Source organism: Triticum aestivum, chromosome 1A (assembly GCF_018294505.1).
Source record: "Triticum aestivum cultivar Chinese Spring chromosome 1A, IWGSC CS RefSeq v2.1, whole genome shotgun sequence".
Lineage (NCBI taxonomy): Eukaryota > Viridiplantae > Streptophyta > Magnoliopsida > Poales > Poaceae > Triticum > Triticum aestivum.
In genome coordinates, this window is record NC_057794.1 from 248796786 (window position 1) to 248823502 (window position 26717).

The following is a 26717-nucleotide window of genomic DNA, read 5'->3' on the forward strand; positions in this document are numbered from 1 at the left end:
AGTCTTGAAATAGCATTAGCTCAATGAACTGTATGTTGATAGGAATTACCAAAACCACCTAGGGATATTTGCACTTTCGGAGTGCCATGATTTCAGATCTGAACCTATTATGTTTTCATAAATATATGAGAGTTCTTGATCCTGTCTTGCAAGTCTATAGTCACCTACTATGTGTTATGATCCGGCAACCTCGAAGTGACAATAATCGGGACCACTCCCGGTGATGACCATAGTTCGAGGAGTTCATGTATTTACTATGTGTTAATGTGTAACACCCCGGGTGTCACGCTACAGTAAACTCCTGTTAATGGTGCCACGTCATCATAATTAAATTTTGCTAATCTTCACTTTGTTCCAAACCAACCTTAAATTCAAATTTTGAAAGACAAGTCAAATTATTTTTCCTCGAACTATAAAACTAAAATGTTTGAATAGTTGTCTAAATTCCCCAGATCATTTTCATGTGGAAACCAACTTCATTTGGCTCACGGATAGATCCCTAGGAAATTATTAAGTGTTCCAATAGCAAATAAATTGGTCTTTTCAAAATAAAGAATTAAATATGTGCTACAAAATGCCCCTAAACTTTGTGTATATATCCCAAAGCATTGCAAGGTATTTATGTGAAAAGTTTCATGTGCAACATAATTCTTTTGAATTTAAATAAAATGTAAAACATCTGAGAAAATACAAATCAGAAATAAGAAAAATCTCTCTTTCACTTTGGCCCAACCGCTACTATGCACTGGCCTAGCCTAATGGGGGTCATCCCTTTCCCTGTACGAGACAGAGGTCGTGGCACACATCCAACCACCATGGCCGCCATTGGGCGTGCGTGTCGGCCATCCTGTGTTTCCCTTTGATGGATAAGACGCTATCGACCCCCTGCGAACCCTAGCACGCCCACTTTCTCCTCGCTCGTCTCCCTCTCCCTCCCAAATTCGTCTGTGCCCGGGCGCAACCATCGCCGTGCCGCCATCTTTGTCGTGGCCACCTCCCTCCCCGAGCTATGACACCATGTCGAAGAGGACCCTCGTCGTCTGGTACATCATCTGCGGGGATCCGTTCGACCGGAGCTGCACAGTACGCTTGGGATCGAGCTGGTTCCTTGCCACGGCCGCCGCTGTTCGTCGTCAGATTCGGCGCGCCCAAGCGTCCCCACGCCTCCTAACAACGTCCAAGAGCTTCACGGTGAGCTCATCTCCCGATTCCTCTACTTTCCCCCCTCGATCTATCGCCGTAGGCATCGCCGCACAAGGACGAGTCACCATGGCCGGAGTTTAGCCCGTCCGTGCCCATTGTCGCGCCCGCCCGTGTGTGCCGCTCCAGCCTAAGCCCCTGACCGCACATAGACGACCAACCACGCCACGTCCTACCTCGCCACAGCCCATGCTCACCCATCGCTGCCGTCCGGCTACGTCCTGGCCGCCCCGGCCGTGCCTGCTGTCGCTAGCCGGCGCTGTCCGTGCACGCGACGTCGCGCCCGGTGCTGCTGGCTGCTCCCTGCGTTGCTTGCTGCCGCGGCTGCTGCCCCTTGCGCTGCTCTGCTGCTTGGCTGCTTCGCTGCTCTGCGTTCGCTGCTGCTCCTGCCTGCTGCTGCTCTAAGCTATTGCGTGCTGTGTGTGTGTGTGTATTCTGTTGGTGTGTGTGATGTGTGTACAGCGTGTGTGTGTGGCCGGTGTGCCCATGTGTGTAGGGCTGCCCCAAAGCAACGTGTGTGTGCTGTGTAGGTGTGTGTGTGATCTGTGTGCAGCGTGTGAGTGTGTGGGCTGCCCCAAAATTAGTTTAGATCTAATTTAATTAGATGGATTAGTTTTAGGATTATTTTTGCTCCTTAACTAGTTTTATTAGTGCTAAGTTACTCTAATAGTAGATGACATGTAGGTCCCCTTTTTAAATAAGTTAGGTTTAGAATCTATGACATGTGAGCCACACCTATCCTTTTGACTAGTCAAATTGACTTGGTCAATTCGGTTTAAGCTAAATATAATAATTCTAGAATATTGTTAAAACTTTAGAAACATAATATAAAAGAATACATAACTCGGATGAAAATACTTTGTACATGAAAGTTGCTCAGAACGACGAGACGAATCCGGATTCGCAGCCCGTTCGTCCGCCACGCATCCCTAGCATAGCGAACACACAACTTTCCCCCTCCGGTTCGTTTGTCCAAAAACGCGAAACACCAGGGATATTTTCCCGGATGTCCCCCCCCCCTTCACCGGCACCACCTCTTACCACGTTAGGGCACACCTAGCATCACGCTTTGTCATGTCATGCATCGTCATGCATTTGTTTGCATTATATTTATTGTTTCTTCCCCCTCTTCTCTCGCTAGACACCGAGACCGACGCCGCTGCTACCCAGTACGACTACAGCGTTGACGACCCCTCTCTCTTGCCAGAGCAACCAGGCAAGCCCCCCCCCCTTGATCACCAGATATTGCCTACTCTCTTCTATACTGCTTGCATTAGAGTAGTGTAGCATGTTACTGCTTTCCGTTAATCCTATTCTGATCCATAGCATGTCCTTGCTACTACTATTGTTACATTTACCTGTAATCCTAAATGCTTAGTATAGGATGCTAGTGTTCCATCAGTGGCCCTACACTCTTGTCTGTCTGCCATGCTATACTACTGGGCCGTGATCAGTTCGGGAGGTGATCGCGGGCATATGATATATACTTTATACTGTTACATTACTTATGATACTGTTCGGAGATGGGGGCTGAAGGGGCAGGTGGCTCCATCTCGATAGAGGTGGGCCTGGGTTCCCGACGGCCCCCGACTATTACTTTGTGGCGGAGCGACAGGGTAGGTTGAGGCCACCTAGGAGAGAGGTGCGCCTGGCCCTAGTCGGCGTTCGCGGATACTTAACACGCTTAACGAGATCTTGATATTTGATTTGAGTCTGGCTACTGGCCTATACGCACTAACCATCTACGCAGGGACAGTTATGGGCACTCGACGTCGTGGTATCAGCCGAATCCCTCGTGACGTCAGCGACCGAACGGCGAGCGCCGGGTTGGACCGTGTAACGCAACTTCCTTTGTAATGGAGGTTGCTAGTGTAGCGACCAGACCTCAAAGAGTCTGATCTCTGTGCTCTAGTGTCATTCCTGGATCAGTAATGCTGACACCACACAGTATTCGGAGGATTTATAGCAGAGTAGCAATCACACACTTATTACATCGATGTCTCAAAAGAGAACTTATTACAATAAATATGGCTTAAGGCCATCTAATAATGATAACAGCGAAAGACTTGGAAGATAAGTGAGTCCATCAACTCCAACGGCATCACTGAGTATAGAACCACGGCCCAAAACTCCTTAATCATCGTCTGAAAAGTCTTCAACATTAACGTTGCAGCCCGAAACGGGTCAGCACATGGAATATGCTGGCAATGTAACAAATAGAGAGTAATGGAATGAAACAGCTATACTATATGCATATTTGGCTAGTGGAAAGCTCTATGGTTACAGTTTTGCGTAAAGCCAATTTTTCCCTACTTCAAAGGAATAAGATTTATTTATCTATCATGGTAGTTGTTAAACATTGAGAATGGTTGACAGCATTCTCAATCCCAATTAAGCATCATCATTAAACATATCCCAACAAAATTAATTTTAGAGTAACATGTTGAGATTCACATGATAATCCAGGTACTAGATACTCAAGATGTCCATAACCGGGGACACAACTAACCATGATTAGTTTATTACACTCTGTAGAGGTTTGCGCACTTTTCCCCACAAGACTCGATCGCCTCCGTTTGGTTTCTCGCACTACATGGTGTTTGAGAAGATGGATGACCGAGACATAGTCTTTCAGAAGCGCTAGCACCTTACGATCGGGTAGACTGTACCACCTACATCCCCTACGTCTGCTAGTCTACCACTGTAAGAGTTCGCACGACTTAGTCAACTATGCTAGAGCCCATAATATCTTGTGGCTGCACACGGAAGTTTCTAGTATGAATAGTCTCATGATCCCTTTGAGCCTGGGTGGCCGTCCAACAGAAAACATGCAAGTTCTGGAATACCCAGGTGCCTCAATCCACCCAGATGTGTGTTTAAGTTGCCACCTTAGATAAACCATTAATTAACAAAACTCACATCTGTCATGGATATCACACACCCAATCCACGTCTACTAGCATAGCATGGCATAATAAGCAAACGTAGAAGTAACTCTCAAAGGTTTGATAATAAACAGGTAATAGGTACTACCTCATCTACTTCCCATCCCATAATTTAAGTAGATCCTAATCATGCAATGTGTAAGGATTCATCTAATGCAATAAAACTGGGTAGTAGAAAAGGTATGATCAAAGTGTTACTTGCCTTGTTGATGATCCGGGAAACCTAGCGATTCGAAGTAACAAGTGGCGCACTCCGGGTACTCTATCGCAAACAACAAACAAGCTTACAATAAGTACTCGTCTAATGCACGGGTAAAACTCAAATAAGAGATCTAACCAGAAGGTTCAACTTAAGAACTCCAGTTGGCAAAAAGAATCAAATTGAACGAAGCAACGAAAGTCAAACGGCGAAAGAAAACAACTTCGTTCTACTAATCTGGATCTTGGGCAAATTTTTACAGTAGCAAAAACTGGTTTAAGTTGGTTAAACGGATAGAGGGTTTCGAGACGAAACTCTAGGCGCTTGAATCGTCTGATTCCGATAAATGAGCGAAAAGTTATACTAAAAAGAAAATCGGATCAGGAATCGCGATCAGAAAAATCGCGGATTAAATCCGAGAAAAAGAAAAACGACGAACGCTCGCTAGAACGAACGAACGGACGAACGCTCGCTATTTAAATAAATCGGAAAATCCGATCTATTTAAAAAAACCGACGGAAAAACCGAACGGTTTTTCGAAAAAAAATAAAAAAAACAGGCCGGATTTCGAGGCGGCGACGGACCTAGGGCGGCGTGCGGCGTCTAGCGGCGGCGGCGGCGGGGCGGCGGCGAGGCGGCGGCGGCGGCGGCGGGAGCTGGGGGCGGCTCGGGCTAGGGTTAGCTCTGGCTGGGCCTCCCCACGGCTTATATAGCCTAACGGGCCGAGAGTCCTAGTCGGACACGGCCCTAGGTCGGTTCGATTTTTTTAAAAAAAATAATTACGCGTAGAAGAAAAATAAAAAGAAATACTAAACGGACTCCAAAAATTCCGAAATAAATTTTCACAAGGCTTCTAAAATCAAGCCGCACAAGGTGCATATTTATTTGGGACCTAAATGCAATTTTGAAAAACACACTTTTTTCCTAAATTCAAATAAAACACCGAAAAACTCTGAAATAAAATCTTATTTGATTTTATTATTAAATCCTCAATATTTATTTATTTTGGGAAAGTCATTTTATTCCCTCTCTCATATTTTTGTAATAGAAATAATTGATGATAAAATAAATAAAATCAAATGATCCTATTCTCAAAATTTGAGAAAACTCAAATATGAAAATAACGAAATCCCCAACTCTCTCCGTGGGTCATTGAGTTGCGTAGAATTTCTAGGATCAACCAAAATGCGAAATAAAATATGATATGCATTGATGATCTAATGTATAACATTCCAAATTGAAAATTTGGGATGTTACAAACCTAACCTCCTTAAGATGAATCTCGCCCTCGAGATTCGGGTTGGCTAGAAAATAGGTGAGGGTGGTCCTTGAGCAAATCTTCCTCTCGCTCCCAGGTGGCTTCATCCTCTGTGTGGTGGCTCCACTGAACTTTGCAAAACTTGATAACCTTGCTGCGAGTAACTCGGCTGGCAAACTCGAGGATCTTAATTGGTTTCTCCTCGTACGTCAAATCATTATCCAACGGAATAGTTTCCAAAGGCACTGTGTCTCTCAAAGGTATGTCAGCCATCTCCGCATGACACTTCTTCAACTAGGAAACATGGAATACATCATGAACTCCTGACAATCCTTCAGGCAATTCCAACTTGTAGGCCACTTCTCCCATACGCTCCCAAAACTCGATATGGTCCTACAAATCGTGGCGCTAACTTCCCTTTAACTCCAAAATGCTTTGTTCCCCGAAGTGGAGATACTTGAAGATAAGCTCTATCTCCGACTTCGTAAACTGTCTCCTTACGTTTAGAATCTGCATAACTTTTCTGTCTGGACTGGGCTACCTTGAGCCTATCGCGAATCAACTTCACCTTCTGTTCAGACTCTTTAATCAAGTCAGGTCCAAACAACTGGCAGTCTCCAACTTTGTCCCACGATAACGGTGTCCTGCACCTTCTTCTGTACAATGCTTCAAAAGGGGCCATCTTTAAACTAGTTTGGTAACTGTTGTTGTAAGAGAACTCTGCATATGGCAAATTATCGTCCCAACTAGATTCGTAATCTAGCGCACAAGCTCTCAGCATATCCTCCAAAATTTGATTGACTCTCTCGGTCTGTCCATCTGTCTGTGGATGAAAAGTTGTACTGAATTCTATCCTGGTACCCAAAGTTTCGTGCAACTGCTTCCAGAACTTTGAGGTAAACTGGGTTCCTCTATCTGATACGATACTCCTTGGAACTCCATGCAAACATACGATCCTGGTCATGTATATCCTTGCGAACTTAGCACTGGTGTAAGTGGTCTTTACTGGGATGAAATGAGCTACTTTCGTCAATCGATCGACTACAACCCAAATCGAGTCATAGCCTAAACGAGTCCTGGGCAATCCCGTGATAAAATCCATGCCTAACTTATCCCACTTCCATTCGGGTATCGGCAATGGTTGTAACAATCCTGCTGGCTTCTGATGCTCTGCCTTTACTCTCTGACATACATCACAGACTGCTACATACTCCGCAATATCCTTCTTCATTCCGGTCCACCAGAAAATATCCTTCAAATCCAAATACATCTTGGTATTTCCTAGGTGAATTGAATACGGTGAGTCGTGTGCCTCTTGCAAAATCAACTTCATGATCTCCGGGTCATTGGGCACGTAAACGCGGTCTTCAAATCATAGGGTATCGTGCTTATCCTCACGAAATCTTTTAGCTTTTCCTTTGCTCAGTTTCTCCTTAATAGCGGCAATTTCTTTGTCGGTCTTCTGAGCTTCTCTGATTCTATCCATCAAAGTTGACTGAATTTCCGGGGTGGTATTGCAATATCATATCATAATCCTTGATGAGTTCCAACCATCTCCTTTGCCTGAGATTCAACTCCTTCTGTGTAAAAATGTACTTCAAACTCTTATGATCCGTGTACACCTCACAATGGTTTCCAATGAGGAAATGCCTCCAGGTCTTCAGTGCATGCACTACGGCTGCTAACTCCAAATCATGCGTGGCATAATTCAACTCATGAGGCTTCAGTTGTCTTGAGGCATATGAAACAACTCTCCCTTCCTGCATAAGCACTGCTCCAAGTCCTCGACGTGAAGCGTCGCAATACACCTCATAATCTTTGGTCTGGTCTGGCAAAACCAACACTGGTGAGGTAACCAAGCGTTTCTTTAACTCCTGGAAACTAGCCTCACATTCCTCTGTCCATATGAACTTGGTATCTTTCTTTAACAACTCAGTCATAGGCTTCGCAATCTTTGAGAAATTCTCAATAAATCTCTGGTAGTATCCTGCGAGTCCAAGAAAACTCCGGATCTCTCCAACTGTTGTTGGGGCTTCCCACTTGGTCACGGTATCAACTTTAGTGGGATCAACTGCTATACCTTCTCCAGATATAACGTGTCCGAGGAATCCTACTTCCTTCAACCAAAACTCACATTTGCTGAACTTAGCATATAATTGATGTTCTCTGAGCTTTCCAAGTACCAAACGCAAATGCTCCTAATGCTCCTCTTCATTCTTCGAATAAACCAGGATATCATCAATGAACACTACGACGAACTTATCCAAGAACTCCATAAACACTTTGTTCATCATGTTCATAAAATAGGCAGGTGCGTTAGTCAGACCAAATGACATAATGGTATACTCATACAGCCCATACCTGGTGGTAAAAGTTGTCTTAGGAATATCCTGTTCTCGAATCCTCAACTGGTGGTATCCTGATCGTAGATCGATCTTGGAAAATACCTTAGCTCCTTGCAATCGATCAAACAGATCGTTGATCATTGGTAGTGGGTACTTGTTCTTGATTGTTACTTCATTCAATCCTCGATAATCAATAACCATCCTTAACGATCCATCCTTCTTCTCCACTAGAAGTACTGGCGATCCCCAAGGCGAAGAACTTGGGCGGATATATCCCTTATCCAGTAACTCTTTAATCAGCTTCTTAATTTCCACCAAATCCTTTGCTGGCATCCTATATGGTCTCTTTGATATTGGTCATGTGCCTGGAAATAGCTCAATCAAAAACTCAATATCTCTATCCGGTGGCATGCCTCGCAACTCCTCTGGAAATACTTCAGGGAAATCCCTTACCACTAGTACTTCCTCCTGCACAACTCCTGTTAGGCAATTTACTTGAGTCCTCTTTGGCACATGCCGGGATACATACTTGATCCTTCTCCCTTCTAGGGTAGTAAGCAAAATTGACTTACTAGCACATTCAATATTCCCTTCATACTTTGATAACCAATCCATGCCTAATATCACATCCAATCCTTCGGATTCCAATACTATTAGGTCTGAGGGAAAAACATAGTTACCAATCCTTAATGGTAACCGATCACACCATAGACTAGCCATATATTCTGCTCCAGGCGAGGTTACTAACATGGGTGACCTAAGGGCTTGGGTTGATAGGTTATACTTATCCACAAATCCCCTTGAGATGTATAAATGCGATGCACCAGTATCAAAAAGAACGAGTGCAGTAAATGACTTAACCAAAAACTTACCTATTACTGCCTCGGGCTGAGCTTCAACCTCCTCCACGCTAACGTGGTTCACATGTCCCCTGTTGAAAGGGTTCGGCTTCTTCCCAGAACTTCCATTGCCATTTTGGCCTTCAGGACATTCATTGGCATAATGTCCGGTCTTCTGACACTTAAAGCAAGTGACTTGGCTTAGGTCCTTCTTGGCTGGGGTTGATGGGTTGGTGCAGTTCTGGCCGTTGCTTCCTCCATTGCCATTACCATTCTTGGTGCAATTGTGATTGTGCGAGCTACCTCCTCCATGGGTATGCTGAAAATGTCCTCCCGGTCTAGGGGTAAAACGTGGCTTCTGCTGAGCTCCTGAATTGTACTTCCCTTGTCCATACTTCCTCTTGCGATTCTCAATTTGCTGATGCTTCCCTTCAATCATAAGAGCATGATCTACCAACTCCTGGTAGTTGTTGAAGGTGGCTACCATCAACTGCATGCTCAACTCATCATTCAGTCCTTCCAGAAACTTCTCCTGCTTAGCTGCATCCGTAGCGATGTCATCTGGGGCATAACGTGCTAACTTACTAAAGTCCTCCACATACTGGCCAATTGTCCGTCCTCCTTGGCGCAAGTTGCGAAACTCACGCTTCTTCATGGCCATAGCTTATGCTGAAACATGTGCAGTACGAAAAGCCTGCTGAAACGGGTCCCATGTGACAGTGTCGACATGGAAAGTGGCTGTGAAATTCTCCCACCATGATGCTGCGGGTCCTTCTAATTGATGTGCGGCAAACTTCACCTTCTCCGCATCTGTGCATCCTGCTGTGGTTAATTCCCTAGCTATCTTGCGGAGCCAATCATCTGCTACTATCGGCTCGGTGCTACTGGAAAACACCGGCGGATTCAGCCTAAGAAAACGGGCTAAGTGATCAACAGGTGGTGGTGGTGGGTTGTTGTTGTTGTTCCCTTGATTCTGATTCTGGACTAGCAACTACATCAATGTGTTCTGCTGCTGGATCAACTGGGTGAGCTCCGGTGGAAAGGTGAATCCGGGGTCACATGTCGGAGGCATGTGAGGGTTTAGAAAAGATGAGATGTAAGAATAGAGGGGGTCTAAAGAGAAAACACTACCCATATGCACATGAGGCAAAAGCAAACAATTCACTTCAATCAATCAAACAAGGGCATACAATCAATCTATTTATCGCAAAAGAGCTCGGACTACTATATTTACATGGTGGACTACTACTACTGATGAGCTGGTCTACTAGAAATATTCTTCGGTTGCAGACTCCATGATATCTGCTCCAGCTTCATCAACATAGTCATCATCGCTACTATCCGGATCCGAGTCGATGTCGTCGATGATGATGTAGTCTTCCGGGCTAATCTCCATGGTTCTTCATCTTCCTCTACTGGCGTAGGGCCTCCCATAAATATTCCAATCTTCTTGATTAGGTCGTCATTCTTCTCAACCAATACTTCAATTTCCTCTTCATAATCTTCATGTGTAGCCTTGAGTTCTTCCTCTAGTTCCTTGATTCTAGTCTTAGCCTTCTTCAGATCTATCATGTTGGCGCACATCTGGTTCTCCTGTTGTCGAATGTGCTGATTTAACTCCTGGATAAAAGCTGCGATTGATCTATCCTTCCTGGTGCTGATCATCTCCCAGTGTTCATCTCGGCGCCTAAAAATCTGGTAGATAGTATCCTTGAGATCCTTGCGGTAGACTTCTCCAATGCGTCCCATGGCGATGTGAGCTGCCATGCTCTTTCCTAGACTCCAAGTTGGTGCATGAAAAGAAAACTCTATGGGCTCAGTGACTGGCATGAACGTCCTTCCTGGAACTTGAACTTGAATCATCCAGCACTCTTCTTCAGGTAAAGTGGCGTTTTAGGTTCCTGTGAAGCTTGGTACTCCTATGTTCAGGTATCTAGTGACTTCCTTCAAGTGACGTCCAAATGGTGTATCTTCATCCGGTTGCGTGAACTTGCTCCTTGCATCCGCCATCCTAAAAGAGTAGAAAAGATGAGAGGTCAGAAGAGAAGAGAGTGGATAGTGATCTAGGTCTTTTAGCTTAGTGGTCATGTCCTACAGTCAGCGCGTGCTCTGATACCATCTCTGTAGCGACCAGACCTCAAACAGTCTGATCTCTATGCTCCGGTGTCATCCCTGGATCAGTAATGCTGATACCACACAGTACTCGGAGGATTTATAGCAGAGTAGCAATCACACACTTATTACATCGAGTGTCTCAAAAGATAACTTATTACAATAAATATGGCTTAAGGCCATCTAATAACGATAACAGCAGAAGACTTGGAAGATAAGTGAGTCCATCAACTCCAACGGCATCACCGAGTATAGAACCACGACCTAAAACTCCTTAATCATCGCCTGAAAAGTCTGCAACATTAACGTTGCAGCCCGGAACGGGTCAGCACATGGAATATGCTGGCGATGTAACACATAGAGAGTAATGGAATGAAACAGCTATACTATATGCATATTTGGCTGGTGGAAAGCTCTATGGTTACAGTTTTGCGTAAAGCCAATTTTCCCCTACTTCAAAGGAATAAGATTTATTTATCTATCATGGTAGTTGTTAAACATTGAGAATGGTTGACAACATTCTCAATCCCAATTAAGCATCATCATTAAATATATCCCAACAAAATTAATTTTAGAGTAACAAGTTGAGATTCACATGATAATCCAGGTACTAGATACTCAAGATGTCCATAACCGGGGACACGGCTAACCATGATTAGTTTATTACACTCTGTAGAGGTTTGCGCACTTTTCCCCACAAGACTCGATCACCTTCGTTTGGTTTCTCGCACTACATGGTGTTTGCGAAGATGGATGACCGAGACATAGTCTTTCAGAAGCGCTAGCACCTTACGATCGGGTAGTTTCTAGTATGAATAGTCTCATGATCCCTTTGAGCCTGGGTGGCGGTCCAACAGAGAACAGGCAAGTTCTGGAGTACCCAGGTGCCTCAATCCACCCAGATGTGTGTTTAAGTTGCCACCTTAGATAAACCATTAATTAACAAAACTCACATCTGTCATGGATATCACTCACCCAATCCACGTCTACTAGCATAGCATGGCATAATAGGCAAACGTTGAAGTAACTCCCAAAGGTTTGATAATAAACATGTAATAGGGACTACCTCATCTACTTCCCATCCCACAATTTAAGTAGATACTAATCATGCAATGTGTGAGGATTGATCTAATGCAATAAAACTGGGTAGTAGAAAAGGTATGATCAAATTGTTACTTGCCTTGCTGATGATCCGGGAAACCTAGCGATTCGAAGTAACAAGCGGCGCACTCCGGGTACTCTATCGCAAACAACAAAAAAGCTTACAATAAGTACTCATCTAATGCATGGGTAAAACTCAAATAAGAGATCTAACCAGAAGGTTCAACTTAAGAACTCCGGTTGGCAAAAAGAATCAAATCGAACGAAGCAACGAAAGTCAAACGGCGAAAGAAAACAACTTCGTTCTACTAATCTGGATCTAGGGCAAATTTTACAGTAGCAAAAACTGGTTTAAGTTGGTTAAAAGGATAGAGGGTTTCGAGACGAAACTCTAGGCGCTTGAATCGCCTGATTCCGATAAACGAGCGAAAAGTTATACTAAAAAGAAAATCGGATCAGGAATCACGATCAGAAAAATCAAGGATTAAATCCGAGAAAAAGAAAAACAACGAACGCTCGCTAGAACGAACGAACGGACGAATGCTCGCTATTTAAATAAACCGGAAAATCCGACCTATTTAAAAAAACCGAATCTAAAAAAAACTGACGGAAAAACCGAACGGTTTTTCGAAAAAAAATAAAAAAAACAACGCGGATTTCGGCGGCGGCGGCGGACCTCGGGCGCGTGCGGCGGCGGCGGCGGCGAGGCGGCGCGGCGGCGGCGGGGCGGCGGCTAGGCGGCGGCGGCGGTGGCGGCGGCAGGAGCTGGGGCGGCTCAGGCTAGGGATAGCTCTGGCTAGGCCTCCCCCCGGCTTATATAGCCTAACGGGCCGGGAGTCCTAGTCGGACACGGCCCGCTAGGTCGGTTTCAATTTTTTTTTAAATAATTACGCGCAGAAGAAAAATAAAAGAAATACTAAACTGACTCCAAAAATTCCGAAATAAATTTTCACGGGGCTTCTAAAATCAATCCGCACAAGGTGAACATTTATTTGGGACCTAAATGCAATTTTTCAAAAATGCACATTTTTCCTAAATTCAAATAAAACACCGAAAAACTCCGAAATAAAATCTTATTTGATTTTATTATTAAATCGTCAATATTTATTTATTTTGGGAAATCATTTTATTCCCTCTGTCATATTTTGTAATAGAAATAATTGATGATAAAATAAATAAAATCAAATGATCCTATTCTCAAAATTTGAGAAACTCAAATATGAAAATAACGAAATCCCCAACTCTCTCCCTGGGTCATTGAGTTGCGTAGAATTTCTAGGATCAACCAAAATGCAAAATAAAATATGATATGCATTGATGATCTAATGTATAACATTCCAAATTGAAAATTTGGGATGTTACAAACCTACCCCCCTTAAGATGAATCTCGCCCTCGAGATTCGGGTTGGCTAGAAAATAGGTGAGGGTGGTCCTTGAGCAAATCTTCCTCTCGCTCCCAGGTGGCTTCATCCTCTGTCTGGTGGCTCCACTGAACTTTGCAAAACTTGATAACCTTGCTGCGAGTAACTCGGCTGGCAAACTCGAGGATCTTAATTGGTCTCTCCTCGTACGTCAAATCATTATCCAACGGAATAGTTTCCAAAGGCATTGTGTCTCTTAAAGGTATGTCAGCCATCTCCGCATGACACTTCTTCAACTGGGAAACGTGGAGCACATCATGAACTCCTGACAATCCTTCAGGCAATTCCAACTTGTAGGCCACTTCTCCCATACGCTCCCAAAACTCGATATGGTCCTACAAATCATGGCGCTAACTTCCCTTTAACTCCAAAATGCTTTGTTCCCCGAAGTGGAGATACTCGAAGATAAGCTCTATCTCCGACTTCGTAAACTGTCTCCTTACCTTTAGAATCTGCATAACTTTTCTGTCTGGACTGGGCTACCTTGAGCCTATCGCGAATCAACTTCACCTTCTGTTCAGACTCTTTAATCAAGTCAGGTCCAAACAACTGGCGGTCTCCAAATTCGTCCCACGATAACGGTGTCCTGCACCTTCTTTCGTACAATGCTTCGAAAGGGGCCATCTTTAAACTAGTTTGGTAACTGTTGTTGTAAGAGAACTCTGCATATGGCAAATTATCGTCCCAACTAGATCCGTAATCTAGCGCACAAGCTCTCAGCATATCCTCCAAAATCTGATTGACTCTCTCGGTCTGTCCATCTGTCTGTGGATGAAAAGCTGTACTGAATTCTATCCTGGTACCCAAAGTTTCGTGCAACTGCTTCCAGAACTTTGAGGTAAACTGGGTTCCTCTATCTGATACGATACTCCTTGGAACTCCATGCAAACATACGATCCTGGTCATGTATATCCTTGCGAACTTAGCACTGGTGTAAGTGGTCTTTACTGGGATGAAATGAGCTACTTTCGTCAATCGATCGACTACAACCCAAATCGAGTCATAGCCTGAACGAGTCCTGGGCAATCCCGTGATAAAATCCATGTCTAACTTATCCCACTTACATTCGGGTATCGGCAATGGTTGTAACAATCCTGATGGCTTCTGATGCTCTGCCTTTACTCTCTGACATACATCACAGACTGCTACATACTCCGCAATATCCTTCTTCATTCCGGTCCACCAGAAAATATCCTTCAAATCCAAATACATCTTGGTATTTCCTGGGTGAATTGAATACGGTGAGTCGTGTGCCTCTTGCAAAATCAACTTCCTGATCTCTAGGTCATTGGGCACGTAAACGCGGTCTTCAAATCATAGGGTATCGTGCTTATCCTCACGAAATCCTTTAGCTTTTCCTTTGCTCAGTTTCTCCTTAATAGCGGAAATTTCTTTGTCGGTCTTCTGAGCTTCTCTGATTCTATCCATCAAAGTTGACTGAATCTCCAATGCTGCTACATAGCCTCTCGGAACTATTTCCACACATAGTTCACAAAGATTTTCTGCTAACTCCTTGGGTATTTCTCCCGTCATTAATGTATTGACATGGCTCTTACGGCTTAATGCGTCAGCTACTACATTAGCCTTTCCGGGGTGGTTTTGCAATCTCATATCATAATCCTTGATGAGTTCCAACCATCTCCTTTGCCTCAGATTCAATTCCTTCTGTGTAAAAATGTACTTCAAACTCTTATGATCCGTGTACACCTCACAATGGTTTCCAATGAGGAAATGCCTCCAGGTCTTCAGTGCATGCACTACGGCTGCTAACTCCAAATCATGCGTGGCATAATTCAACTCATGAGGCTTCAGTTGTCTTGAGGAATATGAAACAACTCTCCCTTCCTGCATAAGCACTGCTCCAAGTCCTCGACGTGAAGCGTCGCAATACACCTCATAATCTTTGGTCTGGTCTGGCAAAATCAACACTGGTGAGGTAACCAAGCGTTTCTTCAACTCCTGGAAACTAGCCTCACATTCCTCTGTCCATATGAACTTGGTATCTTTCTTTAACAACTCAGTCATAGGCTTTGCAATCTTTGAGAAATTCTCAATAAATCTCTGGTAGTATCCTGCGAGTCCAAGAAAACTCCGGATCTCTCCAACTGTTGTTGGGGCTTCCCACTTGGTCACGGTATCAACTTTAGTGGGATCAACTGCTATACCTTCTCCAGATATAACGTGTCCGAGGAATCCTACTTCCTTCAACCAAAACTCACATTTGCTGAACTTGGCATATAATTGATGTTCTCTGAGCTTTCCAAGTACCAAACGCAAATGCTCCTTATGCTCCTCTTCATTCTTGAAATAAACCTGGATATCATCAATGAACACTACAACGAACTTATCCAAGAACTCCATAAACACTTTGTTCATCATGTTCATAAAATAGGCAGGTGCGTTAGTTAGACCAAATGACATAACGGTATACTTGTACAACCCATACCTGGTGGTAAAAGTTGTCTTAGGAATATCCTGTTCTCGAATATTCAACTGGTGGTATCCTGATCGCAGATCGATCTTGGAAAATACCTTAGCTCCTTGCAATCGATGAAACAGATCGTTGATCATTGGTAGTGGGTACTTGTTCTTGATTGTTACTTCATTCAATCCTCGATAATCAATAACCATCCTTGATGATCCATCCTTCTTCTCCACTAGAAGTACTGGCGATCCCCAAGGCGAAGAACTTGGGTGGATATATCCCTTATCCAGTAACTCTTTAATCAGCTTCTTAATTTCCACCAAATCCTTTGCTCACATCCTATATGGTCTCTTTGATATTGGCCGTGTGCCTGGAAATAGCTCAATCAAAAACTCAATATCTCTATCCGGTGGCATGCCTGGCAACTCCTCTGGAAATACTTCAGGGAAATCCCTTACCACTGGTACTTCCTCCTGCACAACTCCTGTTAGGCAATTTACTTGAGTCCTCTTTGGCACATGCCGGGATACATACTTGATCCTTCTCCCTTCTAGGGTAGTAAGCAAAATTGACTTACTAGCACATTCAATATTCCCTTCATACTTTGATAACCAATCCATGCCTAATATCACATCCAATCCTTCGGATTCCAATACTATTAGGTCTGAGGGAAAAACATATTTACCAATCCTTAATGGTAACCGATCACACCATAGACTAGCCATATATTCTGCTCCAGGCGAGGTTACTAACATGGGTGACCTAAGGGCTTGGGTTGATAGGTTATACTTATCCACAAATCCCCTTGAGATGTATAAATGCGATGCACCAGTATCAAAAAGAACGAGTGCAGTAAATGACTTAACCAAAAACTTACCTATTACTGCCTCGGGCTGAGCTTCAACCTCCTCCACGCTAACGTGGTTCACATGTCCCCTGTTGAAAGGGTTCGGCTTCTTCCCAGAACTTCCATTGCCATTTTGGCCTTCAGGACATTCATTGGCATAATGTCCAGTCTTCTGACACTTAAAGCAAGTGACTTGGCTCAGGTCCTTCTTGGCTGGGGTTAATGGGTTGGTGCGGTTCTGGCCGTTGCTTCCTCCATTGCCATTACCATTCTTGGTGCCATTGTGATTGTGCGAGCTACCTCCTCCATGGGTATGCTGAAAATGTCCTCCCGGTCTAGGGGTAAAACGTGGCTTCTGCTGAGCTCCTGAATTGTACTTCCCTTGTCCATACTTCCTCTTGCGATTCTCAATTTGCTGATGCTTCCCTTCAATCATAAGAGCACGATCTACCAACTCCTGGTAGTTGTTGAAGGTGGCTACCATCAACTGCATGCTCAACTCATCATTCAGTCCTTCCAGAAACTTCTCCTGCTTAGCTGCATCCGTAGCGATGTCATCTGGGGCATAACGTGCTAACTTACTAAAGTCCTCCACATACTGGCCAACTGTCCGTCCTCCTTGGCGCAAGTTGCGAAACTCATGCTTCTTCATGGCCATAGCTCCTGCTGAAACATGTGCAGTACGAAAAGCCTGCTGAAACTGGTCCCATGTGACAGTGTCGACAGGGAAAGTGGCTGTGAAATTCTCCCACCATGATGCTGCGGGTCCTTCTAATTGATGTGCGGCAAACTTCACCTTCTCCGCATCTGTGCATCCTGCTGTGGTCAATTCCCTAGCTGTCTTGTGAAGCCAATCATCTGCTACTATCGGCTTGGTGCTACTGGAAAACACCGGTGGATTCAGCCTAAGAAAACGGGCTAAGTGATCAACAGGTGGTGGTGGTGGGTTGTTGTTGTTGTTCCCTTGATTCTGATTCTGGACTAGCAACTACATCAATGTGTTCTGCTGCTGGATCAACTGGGTGAGCTCCGGTGGAAAGGTGAATCCGGGGTCACATCTCGGAGGCATGTGAGGGTTTAGAAAAGATGAGATGTAAGAATAGAGGGGGTCTAAAGAGAAAACACTACCCATATGCACATGAGGCAAAAGCAAACAATTCACTTCAATCAATCAAACAAGGGCATACAATCGATCTATCTATCGTAAAAGTGCTGGGACTACTATATTTACATGGTGGACTACTACTACTGATGAGCTGGTCTACTAGAAATATTCTTCGGTTGCAGACTCCATGATATCTGCTCCAGCTTCATCAACATAGTCATCATCGCTACTATCTGGATCCGAGTCAGTGCCATCGATGATGATGTAGTCTTCTGGGCTAATCTCCTTGGGTTCTTCGTCTTCCTCTACTGGCGTAGGGCCTCCCATAAATATTCCAATCTTCTTGATCAGGTCGTCATTCTTCTCCACCAATACTTCAATTTCCTCTTCATAATCTTCACGTGTAGCCTTGAGTTCTTCCTCCAGTTCCTTGATTCTAGGCTTAGCCTTCTTCAGATCTATCATGTCGGCGCACATCTAGTTCTCCTGTTGTCGAATGTGCTGATTTAACTCCTGGATAAAAGCTACGATTGATCTATCCTTCCTGGTGCTAATCATCTCCCAGTGTTCGTCTCGGCGCCCACAAATTTGGTAGATAGTATCCTTGAGATCCTTGCGGTAGACTTCTCCAATGCGTTCCATGGCGATGTGAGCTGCCATGCTCTTTCCTAGACTCCAAGTTGGTGCATCAGAAGAAAACTCTATGGGCTCAGTGACTGGCATGAACGTCCTTCCTGGAACTTGAACTTGAATCATCCAGCACTCTTCTTCAGGTAAAGTGGCGTTATAGGTTCCTGTGAAGTTTTGTACTCCTATGTTCAGGTATCTAGTGACTTCCTTCAAGTCACGTCCAAACGGTGTATCTTCATCCGGTTGCGTGAACTTGTTCCTTGCATCCGCCATCCTAAAAGAGTAGAAAAGATGAGAGGTCAGAAGAGAAGAGAGTGGATAGTGATCTAGGTCTTTTAGCTTAGTGGTCGTGTCCTACAGCCAGCGTGTGCTCTGATACCATATCTGTAGCGACCAGACCTCAAAGAGTCTGATCTCTGTGCTCCAGTGTCATCCCTGGATCAGTAATGCTGACACCACAAAGTACTCGAAGGATTTATAACAGAGTAGCAATCACACACTTATTACATCGAGTGTCTCAAAAGAGAACTTATTACAATAAATACGGCTTAAAGCCATCTAATAACGATAATAGCAGAAGACTTGGAAGATAAGTGAGTCCATCAACTCCAACGGCATCACTGAGTATAGAACCACGAACTAAAACTCCTTAATCGTCGTCTGAAAAGTCTGCAACATTAACGTTGCAGCCCGAAACGGGTCATCACATGGAATATGCTGGCAATGTAACACATAGAGAGTAATGGAAAGAAACAGCTATACTATTTGCATATTTGGCTGGTGGAAAGCTCTATGGTTACAGTTTTGCGTAAAGCCAATTTTTCCCTACTTCAAAGGAATAAGATTTATTTATCTATCATGGTAGTTGTTAAACATTGAGAATGGTTGACAGCATTCTCAATCCCAATTAAGCATCATCATTAAATATATCCCAACAAAATTAATTTTAGAGTAACAAGTTGAGATTCACATGATAATCCGGGTACTAGATACTCAAGATGTCCATAACCGGGGACACGGCTAACCATGATTAGTTTATTACACTCTGTAGAGGTTTGCACACTTTTCCCCACAAGACTCGATCGCCTCCGTTTGGTTTCTCGCACTACATGGTGTTTGAGAAGACGGATGACCGAGACATAGTCTTTCAGAAGCGCTAGCACCTTACGATCGGGTAGTTTCTAGTATGAATAGTCTCATGATCCCTTTGAGCCTGGGTGGCAGTCCAACAGAGAACAGGCAAGTTCTGGAATACCCAGGTGCCTCAATCCACCCAGATGTGTGTTTAAGTTGCCACCTTAGATAAACCATTAATTAACAAAACTCACATCTGTCATGGATATCACTCACCCAATCCACGTCTACTAGCATAGCATGGCATAATAAGCAAACGTAGAAGTAACTCCCAAAGGTTTAATAATAAACAGGTAATAGGGACTACCTCATCTACTTCCCATCCCACAATTTAAGTAGATCCTAATCATGCAATGTGTGAGGATTGATCTAATGCAATAAAACTAGGTAGTACAAAAGGTATGATCAAATTGTTACTTGCCTTGCTGATGATCCGGGAAACCTAGCGATTCGAAGTAACAAGCGGCGCACTCCGGGTATTCTATCGCAAACAACAAAAAAGCTTACAATAAGTACTCATCTAATGCACGGGTAAAACTCAAATAAGAGATCTAACCAGAAGGTTCAACTTAAGAACTCCGGTTGGCAAAAAGAATCAAATCGAACGAAGCAACGAAAGTCAAACGGCGAAAGAAAACAACTTCGTTCTACTAATCTGGATGTAGGGAAAATTTTATAGTAGCAAAAACTGGTTTAAGTTGGTTAAACGGATAGAGTACCGATCTGGGGCGACGAAACTCTAGGCGCTTGAATCGCCTGATTCCGATAAAGAAGCGAAAAGTTATACTAAAAAGAAAATCGGATCAGGAATCGTGATCAGAAAAATCGCGGATTAAATCCGAGAAAAAGAAAAACAACGAACGCTCGCTAGAACGAACGAACGGACGAATGCTCGCAATTTAAATAAACCGGAAAATCCGATCTATTTAAAAAAAACGAATCTAAAAAACCGACGGAAAAACCGAACGGTTTTTCAAAAAAAAAAAACGGCGCGGATTTCTAGGCGGCGGCGGACCTCGGGCGGCAGCGGGGCGGCGGCAAGGCGGCGGCGGTAGGAGCTGGGAGCGGCTCGGGCTAGGGTTAGCTCTGGCTGGGCCTGCCCCCCGGCTTATATAGCCTAACGGGCCGGGAGTCCTAGTCGGACACGGCCCTAGGTCGGTTCGATTTTTTTAAATAATTACGCGCATAAGAAAAAGAAAAAGAAATACTAAACGGACTCCAAAAATTCCGAAATAAATTCTCAAGGGCTTCTAAAATCAAGCCGCACAAGGTGAACATTTATTTGGGACCTAAATGCAATTTTGAAAAACGCACATTTTTCCTAAATTCAAATAAAACACCGAAAACTCCGAAATAAAATCTTATTTGATTTTATTATTAAATCCTCAATATTTCTTTATTTTGGGAAAGTCATTTTATTCCCTCTCTCATATTTTTGTAATACAAATAATTGATGATAAAATAAATAAAATCAAATGATCCTATTCTCAAAATTTGAGAAAACTCAAATATGAAAATAACGAAATCCCCAACTCTCTCCGTGGGTCATTGAGTTGCGTAGAATTTCTAGGATCAACCAAAATGCAAAATAAATTATTATATGCATTGATGATCTAATGTATAACATTCCAAATTGAAAATTTGGGATGTTACAGCTAGGTCTGCTTATCGGTCGCGTACGCAACGTGCAGGTGTGCAATGGGCGATGGGCCCAGACCCCTGGGCCATAGGATTTAGACCGGCGTGCTGACACTCTCTGTTGTGCCTAGGCAGGGCTGCGACGTGTTGATCTTCCGAGGCCGGGCATGACCCAAAAAAGTGAGTCCGGACAAAGGGGATCGAGCGTGTTGGGAAATGTGGTGCACCCCTGCAAGGAAGTTGATCTATTCGAATAGCCGTGTCCCTCGGTAAAAGGACGACCCGGAGTTGTACCTTGACCTTATGACAACTAGAATCGGATACTTAATGAAACACACCCTTCCAAGTGCCAGATACAATCGGTGATCGCTCTCTCATAGGGCGACGAGGGGAGGATCATCGGTTAGTATTATGCTATGTGATGTTACTTTGTGAACTTACCATCTACTCTCTCCTTCTGTTGCAAGATGGAGGTTACCAGAAGCGTAGTCTTCGATAGGACTAGCTACCCCCCTCTTATTCTGGCATTCTGCAGTTCAGTCCACATATGATACCCTTAATCCTTTTGATACCAATGCATACATATGTAGTGTAGCTCCTTGCTTGCGAGTACTTTGGATGAGTACTCACGGTTGCTTTTCTCCCCCTTTTCCCCTTTCCTATATCCGATTGCTGCAACTAGACGTTGGAGCCCAGGAGCCAGACACCACCGTTGATGATGACTACTACTACTCGGGAGGTGCCTACTACTACGTGCAGCCCGCTGACGAAGACCAGGAGTAGTTTAGGTGGATCCAGGCAGGAGGCATGCGCCTCTTTCGATCTGTATCTCAGTTTGTGCTAGCCTTCTTAAGGAAAACTTGTTTAACTTATGTCTGTACTCAGATATTGTTGCTTCCGCTGACTCATCTATGATCGAGCTCTTATATTCGAGCCTTCGAGGCCCCTGGCTTGTAATATGATGCTTGTATGACTTATTTTATTTGTAGAGTTGTGTTGTGATATCTTCCCGTGAGTCCCTGTTCTTGATCATACACGTTTGCGTGTAAGATTATTGTACGATTGAATCGGGGGCATCACAAGTTGGTATCAGAGCCGACTGCCTGTAGGAATCCCCCTTCCACACTCCTTGGCCGAAGTTGAGTCTAGTCGATGAAAACTGTTTTTCTAACATGGCTGTGCGGCCCATGGGCCCACGTCGCCATTGGGTGGTATTAGGATCTTTTACTCCTCGATCCTTACTCTGGGACTCTGAACTCTCTTCTATTCGGGTTAAATGATTTTACCAAATTTGACTCTAGGTTCTCATAACTACTTTCTCCCGGATAGCCCCTTATTACAGATGAATGCCTGCTACACCAGAAGATTCCGGAGATACTCTCCGATGTTATCCCGAGAACTTGTGCTCATTGCGTTTGCAATTTTCTTCCACCATCAACCCCTATAGATAACTACATGCACTTGCCATTCTTACCTTAGTCCCCAGTTGCTCTTGTTATTATCCCGAAATACTCGTTGTTCCGAGAATCCTTATGCCTACTGCCTTGCAGCTCCTTGTTACATGAATACCCCTATGGATATTTCCTCGCACTTGCCTAGTATCCGCTCATCCCCAGTTGTTCAGGTGTTTCACAAAGGTCTTCGAAATACCATTCGATCTCCTAAAAATCATCAACAGCCTATTGCTCTCGAAATTCTTACTCGCTTGCATTATGATTGATCCCATAAGTATGGTAATCTTATTGGCATCCTTAGTCGTTATCAGTTTGAGTCTGTTGAATCAACATGTTGTGAATGCTCACAATCCTTAATCAAATCCTTCATTTCGTCCTTCCGGCTCAGACGTCATTTTAAACATGAGATAGATCTTGACCAATCAAATTGCCTTCGATTGTACCCCTAAGGCTATTCAACTTATCCATCCCTAATTAGAGCATTGCTTCTGATCCCTTGTCTTGGAATTCATAATTCCTTTGCATTTGAACTTTGAATTAGTCAGTTGTTTCTATAATCAGATCTCCTTGCATTTTCTTCCTCTGGTCGAGTACCGATGCTCACATCAGATCCCTTGTGGACCATCGGTTCCTTTGTTGGATTTTATCCTACAGTGTCCTTCATATTGAATAACCTTCTAAGCCTTCCATGGGTATATAATGCCTTTGGTAAATTGTATCATCTGCTTTTGAACAATGCTCTACTTTCGAGCTGGTGATGTTTACTATTGAAGCTTGCGTAATATGTTTCCACGATACCCCGATGGGTTGAACCTATGCCTTCCTTATTATGTGTGAACTCGAAAGTTTTCACGAGTCATACTCTTTTGGTATTTTGCCAGATAAAATTTCAACACGACAACTTCTTCAAAAGTGAGAAGTGAATGGAAGGTTATGCATTGGAGAAGTGGGAGTCGACCTTGAACTTTGTGTTCATGCCCATGGACACGATCTAGATCTTATCACTGAAGCTTCTCTTAAATTAATTATTCCCTTGGTATAAGTTCATATTATATCTGGGATTTGGTCTTTTGCAATCGTGGTTTTGACCATGTTGTCTTTCTTTGATCCCATTTCTCGGACGAGTAAAATACTTGCCTTCTCAGACCAGTACGCCTTCCCAACCTCTATTCTGTTCTACCTTCGAGTATTACCCTCTGGTATCTCGAGGATATCAAACCATTGCACTTCATCTTATGAAATTCTGATGAAGTAGTACCTTTCCCCGTCATAGTCACTCCATGGGTTCTGGGTTGTCGTCAACCGAGAACATCGATTTGTGAATCGAATCAACAATGAGATTCAGTACTCCTAATACTTTGTTGTTGAGAAGTTTAATACTCCATCACGTCACTCCTAGCCTGATCGGCTACATCATTGTCGTGTCGATTTTAACTGTGATACCTGTTCCTTCTTCCCGGAGCACAAATTTCGACGGTGAGCTAATCTTACGTCGATCTTCCTCGTCATATCATTTCTCCCTGAACAGCAAACTTGATTTCGAGTTTGTGTCATACCCATGGTTCCAATAACCTTTCGCCTCATAATTCCTTTAACATGATGTCATCGCCGATTGATTACATCTTCATGAAATCTCTCGACAAATGTGTCGTGATCATCATCAGCATTCTGAGCTCTTTCAGGATATCAATTGAATTCATGATGAGAAATACCATCCTTGCCTTAGATGATTTGTGTTGTCATCGACAACTTTATTGCCTTCCCTCGAACACAAACTTGTTCGTGTTCTGTGTTATACCTTGAGATCCTTGCTATCCAACATTTTTTCTTCTTTAACTTGGAGTATTACCATCTTTTATGTCAAGAATGTCGTGAGGATTGCTCCACCTCTTATGAATTCTTGGTATAGTGATGCTTCTCACCATCACCATTCTTTCTTGGTCCTCGTGTTGATTCCAACTGGTGTACCAACAAGTGAACGGTGTTGTTTGGATTTTGCCCTTCTAGCAACCCTATTGCTTTGAAGTTAATGGTCGACATTTCATTCTTAGATCATTGGTTATTGAATCACCATTATAACATCGATCATGCTACCTAAGCCCATATTTCGAGTGCATCTTTCAACCAATGTTTAAATTGGGTATGTTTTCCTCGAGCATATCTCCTTATATCATTGGAACTAAAAAAAATTGTTATCTCTTTGTTCACATGATTGTGGAAATCCATCTTTTTGGAAATCTCGATGAATTGTCGCTGAGTCCATCAACCACATCCAAATCCTCTCCTTGGTTTAATGATGAACTCATGATTCGGAACTTGCTTCCATAGTTCATTTCCTAAGAATTTTACAATGTCATCTCGTCAATTTGTATCGCACCTTTTTCCCTCAGGCATCCTGAGTCCGAGTTATCCTAACAGCAATCAGATCGGAATCTCGGTCAGATATGATGGTTGGAACATATTTCCAAGAGTTATAACATTGGTCTTTATATGACCCGGTAAGGTGATATCGTGCCTAACACCCCTGGCCGGAGGAACTATTGTTATAGTTTTCTTTTAGCAAGGTTAGCCATTCTTCCATGAGGAAATTGTAAGACTTATTCTATAAGTTGTTCCTGATGAATCATTTGTGTATCCAAGTTCGACCTTTGCTTGAAGACCATGTCAATGCTATCTCAAAGCATGTGTGTGGTACACCGATTTTCAACAAGAACATTTGAAGCCCAATGCTAAATGTTTCCTGCTCAATTATCCAAACACCGCTATATGGGTAATGTCTTGAAAATTTCTCTCCCCGTACATAAAGAGTTTTCTACATTATATCCTGTCATGGATATCATGCTCTACTTGACCTTGGGAAGGATATATCCCTGAAATATGTGTTTAAACACATTTTCCTTTCCATTGTTCTATTTAATCTGATAATCATATCTTCCTTTCCATTGGTTGGTTTAACATTGCTTGCGATCTATAATATCTAACCAGTAATATTCTCCTACTTATGTAAACATCTCGGTGTACAATCCTCTCAGCAAGACCCTGTTACTATTGTTGATGACATTCCGGTAGCCACCGATGGACGAGAACTTTGCCTATTGGTCCGCCTCATTTAATGAGCAGGAAAATGGTTCTCTTCGTCCCTCGCCCATGGTACCGATGTTGTTACCAACATAACTGATAGGCTATCCTCTGACATGCCTTGCTTACATGATCGTGCAAGACGTCATCCCCTTCCAACTTTTAACCCACATGGTGGGCCCATAACCCACAGTTCCACATGATCGAAACCTGACTCTCCTATACACCCTGTTGCCAAATTTATTCCTCGTGCTTGGCTTCAGATGTAAATCATGAGCCACCCCCCTAGAGACGATCCACTCTAGTACCAAACACAATTTTTATTTCTGTTGCTCTAAAACCCTTTCACATTCTGATTAGGCATCGAATGGTTGCCTGCCCGCTTGAAACTTCTCATGGTACCTACTTATCTTACTCTCGATATTCTCTTAACTTCAGTTCGAGAGATACTTCTACCACATTCCCTGAGCTATCTACTAGATACAACCTCGTAGAGGGCCGTTCTTCCGAAGCTACCCCTTATCCTTTTCGTAATTTCGACGGAGTTCCCGAAGAAAGGACGTCGACTTCATCATAATGACCTGAAGCAGACAAATGAGGGCATCAACGAAAGGGATCAACATATTCGAGAACAACAAACAAGAATAAGAAGATTCGATAGAACTTCGTAACCAGAACTCCACCCCTACTCCACCTCTTAAATCTCGGGACGAGATTTCTTGTAGTGGAGGAAATTTGTAACACCCCGGGTGTCACGCTACAGTAAACTCCTGTTAATGGTGCCACGTCATCATAATTAAATTTTGCTAATCTTCACTTTGTTCCAAACTGACCTTAAATTCAAATTTTGAAAGACAAGTCAAATTATTTTTCCTCGAACTATAAAACTAAAATGTTTGAATAGTTCTATAAATTCCCCAGATCATTTTCATGTGGAAACCAACTTCATTTGGCTCACGGATAGATCCCTAGGAAATTATTAAGTGT